General features: G+C 41.7%; 1 protein-coding gene across 4 annotated transcripts in view; it reads right to left on the minus strand.

Annotated features, from left to right (window-relative positions):
• Ctcf (CCCTC-binding factor) overlaps positions 1-5,281 on the minus strand; it is a 50,567-nt gene that overhangs the window by 44,430 nt on the left and 856 nt on the right. The window lies entirely within an intron of this gene.

A 5,281-nucleotide genomic window follows, 5' to 3' on the forward strand; every position in this document is an offset into this window, starting at 1 on the left:
TAAATCTTTACAAGCAACAAAAAGTTTTCAAAGAATCTGGTATATAAAGTACAACAAAGAGGAAATCCGTCTCATAATTTAACTAGCTCAATAAAATAAGCTGATACAATACTTTTAAGACTCCTATGGGAGGCAGCATAACATAAAACTGTTATTATTGCCTAAGAAACAATTTCATATTGAGGTCCATAACACCATCAAAAGGGAACAGAATTTACATCCCAAAAATTTTAAATTTATTCCAACAATAAAGATCAGGTGCATAAGCCGGGCGGTGGTGGCACACGCCTTTAATCCCAGCACTCGGGAGGCAGAGGCAGGCAGATCTCTGTGAGTTCGAGGCCAGCCTGGTCTACAAGAGCTAGTTCCAGGAAAGGAACCAAAAGCTACAGAGAAACCCTGTCTCGAAAAAAAAAAAAAAGATCAGGTGCATGAAAAAATATATCACCACTCTTGAGGTATAATGTCAAAAGACTATGTAATACCACATCTTTGCATTCAAATATTAAACCACTGAAAAAATGCACCATGATATTGGCTAGGAAGCAATGAAGATACAGACTAGAAAGGCTGTATGGTAGTTCCCCAACTTCTTAGGATGGTACATGTAATTCCAACACTTGGGAGTCAGAGGCAGAATGATGGCTATGAGTTTGAGGCCAGCTTAATCTATTTACATCATGGGTTCTAGGCCAACCAGGGCTACTTGAGACCTATCTCATAACAAATTAAAAATAATTTACAAAATAAAAGAGATTTGTTTTTATGTATGAGTACTTTGCCTGCATGTACATTAAGCACATAGAGGTCAGGACAGGAGAGTAAATGTGAGACACCATGTGGGGAATAGGAACAGCAGCACCCGGATCCTTCGCAAAAGCAACAAGTGCTCATAATTGCTGAGCCATGTCTCTAGTCCTAGAAGGTTTCTTTTTGCTGTTTTGGTATTTTTTGAGACAAGGAATCATTATATAGACTAGGTTATTCTTAAACTCGTAATTCTCCTGCTTCAGCCTCCTGAGAGCTAGGATTACAGGCATACACCACCATGCTTGGCTTAAAGTGGTCTTGAAAATACATGTGATACAACAAATCTACATATCTGAGAACAGCTATCTTCAATGTTACACATATTTCATCTATTGTTCTTCCTCAACCTGTAAGTTCCTTTTCAGTCTTGAACCATTACCAATCTTAGTTATTTGAAGAAGGGTCATTTTAACCAACAGTTTGAAGTCATCTGGAGCCAAGACATGTAAATAGAATATAAAGCTGGACAAATTAAGATTCCTAGGAGAGAGAGACTCTAAAGTAGATGATGTGGAATGGCTGTGATGCCCGCAGCAACCCCTAGGAGAAAAAAAAGGCTCAACAGAATTTTCAGCCAGTAAGTAAAACATATGAAAGACTCTGCCGTAGGACTCCTCCCTACAGCATTAGTCAGGCACATGTGGATCTGCCAAGGAACTCTCAAAACAGGCATTGGTCCCAACTGGAGTCCTTTAATTCTCAATATCCTTAAAAAATTAATAAAAAATAAAAAGACCCTTACACTCTTAGAACACATCTAAGGTTCTACTTTTTGCACCTCCTAAATTATCTTACAAGGCTGGAGAGATCCCTAAGGAGAACTTTCCAACAACTCTTAAATAAGTAGGATTTCCTTATATAGGCAGATAGCCATATAACTGTGTCACATTATTGTCCTTGGGATGAGCTAGATGGCTCTGTGGGTACAATCTACTTCCAGGAAAGCCTGATGACTTGAGTCCAGAATCAAGTAAAAGTCCATTGCTTTACTCTCAGCACTCAGGAGGCTGAGACATCAAGTGTGAGGCCAGCCTGGTCTACACAGTCAATTCCAGGACAGCCAGAGCTATGAAGAAAACTCCTGTCTTGGGGCTGGAGAGATGGCTCAGTGGTTAATAGCACTGAATGCTCTTCCAGAGAACCTGGCTTCAATTCCCAGCACCCTCCTCCCCTTCCATGTCAGCTCACAACTGTCTGTAACTCCAGATGTAAGATCTGATACCCCTTTTCACATTAAAAACACAACCTGTCTCAAATAGAAAAGTGGGGGGAGAGAATACAAGTCAGCTGCAATGGTTCATGACTTCAATCCCAGCACTTGGGAGACAAGGGGCTGGTAGATCTCTTGAGTACAGCACCAATCTAGCCTACACAGCAAGTTCTAGGCCAACCAGGGATCCAAAAAGAAAGGAGAATATGGACTCTACAGTGTTGGACCTTCCTTCACACACCTGCCTGCACTCACATACACAAAGGCCAAAGGACGTGATGTCTTTAAACTCAGGCAAAGGCAGGTGGATCTCTGAGATGGAAGACTAGTCTATGTTACATAGCCAGTTCCTGACTAGCCAGAGCTATACAGTGAGACCCCATCTCGAATTAATTAATTAAATAATAAAGCCGGGCGGTGGTGGCGCACGCCTTTAATCCCAGCACTCAGGAGGCAGAGGCAGGCAGATCTCTGTGAGTTCGAGGCCAGCCTGGTCTACGAAGGGAGTTCCAGGACAGGCTCCAAAACTACATAGAAACCTTATCTCAAAAAAAAAATTAATTAATTAAATAATAGCTTAAAAACTTTGTTTTGTGCTCGTTTTTGAGACAGGATCTCTCTAAGTAGTCCAGGCTGATCTTGAACCCAGAAATTAGCTTGCATCTGCCTTCTAAGTGCTGAGATTAAAGGTATGTGACATTATACCCAACAAAAATTAAGTTTTAAACCGGGTACTGGTAGTACATGCACTAGGGAGGCAGAGGCAGGAGGATCTCTGTGAGTTCAAGGCCAGCCTGGTCTACAGAGTGAGTTCCAGTACAACAATGACTATTACAGAGAAATCCTGTTTTGAAAAACCAAAACTATACAAGCACAAAAAAAAAAAAAAACCAAAAAACAAAGTTTTAAATAAGTAGACTTTTTGTGTTATCTTGCATTAATTCACCCCCAATTATTTTCCTTAGAGATATAATTGCTTTCTTTCCACTGAAAAATTTTTAGTGTACAAAATAATGGATTTAATGTCACTTTCAAAGGTATCATATTAAGCCGGGCGGTGGTGGCTTAATCCCAACACTCGGGAGGCAGAGGCAGGCGGATCTCTGTGAGTTCGAGACCAGCCTGGTCTACAAGAGCTAGTTCCAGGACAGGCTCCAAAACCACAGAGAAACCCTGTCTCGAAAAACCAAAAAAAAAAAAAAAGTATCACATTTTGCTAATATCTGCCAATTTGTTTGTTGTTATAGTACTGGGGACTAAGCTTTGACAAGTACTCCTAACAAATCCTAACTTTAAATATGTCAGGATTCAAGCCTATAATCCCAGGTATTAGGAAATTATAATTTAAAGTGGGAGGTCTACCTAAGTAAGCTTAAATTCAAGGCCAATTCAACCTTAAATTCAAACCTGGGTAACTTAATCAGAGACTTTATCAAAAAAATAAGAAGGGGATTATGAATATAGCTGAGGTAGAGAGCACTTGCTTAACTTACTCAAGGGCCCTGAGTTCAAACCCCAGTTACTACAAACACAAATTCCAACTACTCTCTGCTAAGGCGGTCTCCCATACCAAAAGGTTGCTTTATACAGGCTTTGAAGCTAAAGATGACCTTGAGTTCCTTCTCCTCCTCCCCCTCTACTTCTAAAGTACTGGCAGTGGCCATCCCTGGGAGCTTGTGCAGCTTATTTTAATAAAAATGACACTTGTTAAACAACAAAACTTGACAAAAAATCTGAAAATGTAATAAATTACAGTTGGGTTCTACTACAGGCTGGCACTCCATCGACACTACATTTACTAACTCTGTGAACTTTTACTGTAGGGGAGGGAGAGTTCAAAGAAGGGATGAGATGAATGACTGAGAACATACCTCAAAGGTAGAGCACTTTCATGGCATGCACAAGCACCACAAAAAACAAAGTTGCATAGGATTTCAATGTGGCTTAACTAGCTTGAAGAATCCTAGGTTCATTTAAGGGAGGGAGATGGGATGACATAAAACGTTGGGGAGTGTTCAAAGAGTTGTGCACAGGCAGGCATGGTGGCACAAGCCTTTAATCCCAGCACTCGGGAGGCAGAGGCCAGCCTAGTCTACTAAGTGAGATCCAGGACAGGCTCCAAAGCTACACAGAGGGGGAAAAAAAAAAGAGTTGTGTACAATGGGGGTTGCCAGGACCTACAAACTGAGATCACATACAGTGAACAGCATAATTTTTCTTAAAGAAAGCCAAGCATGTCGGAGCACACGGATCTCTGAGTAGGAGGCCAGCCAAAGCTACAGAGCAAAACTACTCTGTCCGGGGTTTGGGGTGGGAAGATGTTTAAAGCTTCTAATAAACTTAAATATCTTCTTTTCTATAAATGTCAACCTAGAGTTTCTTTTCTACTTAAGAACCCAAGTCACACATCAGCGACTAATTAGTAACAAAATATGGGGGAGCGACTCGGGAAATAAAGGTTACTCCAGCAATTTAATAGCTTTTTAATTTAGTAAGCTTTTTAATATAAAGGAATTAAAGTCAGGGTAAATACCCTGTTTACTTTCTTTTCCTGTCTATGGAGGTCATGAAATTTTAACTTTCTTAGTTATCTAAACTCCAAAAAAGTATTGTCTCTATGCTGATGTTTACTTAATGCTAAACTCAATCCAGGAAGTCAGCTACTAAAGAGTAGTTACATTAGGCACACACATTTATAAACCATCTGCTGCAAGTGACCCAGGACTCAATTACAACATCAACCCTCACATTTCATCCAACAGTCAAATTACCAGTCTAGTCTAGAATAAGTTCATTTTGCCCTACTGGCGCTTCATATCGGGTTGCACAATCCCAGAGGGTTGAACTGTCTTAGCCTAGCCCTAGAGCATCAGGTCGTAACTGGAGTGCGAAGTTACTGGCAGGACATTTTTAAACTGGAGGCAAACTCCAGCGTCGCCTGCACAAACGTAACCAGCCTATGCTCCCGAATTTTGGAGTTTAACACATCACTTGAGATCAGAGTGAAATAAGTTTCAGTCCCTTTGAGATCTCTGAGCACACAATGTGTTATCATTCCAAGGGACTGAAGAGTGCGAACCTAGCTGGGGAAAAAACTATTTGGTGCGGAAATTCGAGTCTTTTCCGCCCACCATTGGGGGCCGCATCGATCGGGTCCGGCGCGATGCCCTGGCGTGAGTTTGGGGGCGCAACGGGACCCGGAGGGGGCGGCGAGCGCGCGTTCCCCCGCCCGCTCGGGCGGCGTCGAGGCGCGAGCAGCTC

Source organism: Microtus pennsylvanicus, chromosome 6 (genome assembly GCF_037038515.1).
Source record: "Microtus pennsylvanicus isolate mMicPen1 chromosome 6, mMicPen1.hap1, whole genome shotgun sequence".
Classification (NCBI taxonomy): domain Eukaryota; kingdom Metazoa; phylum Chordata; class Mammalia; order Rodentia; family Cricetidae; genus Microtus; species Microtus pennsylvanicus.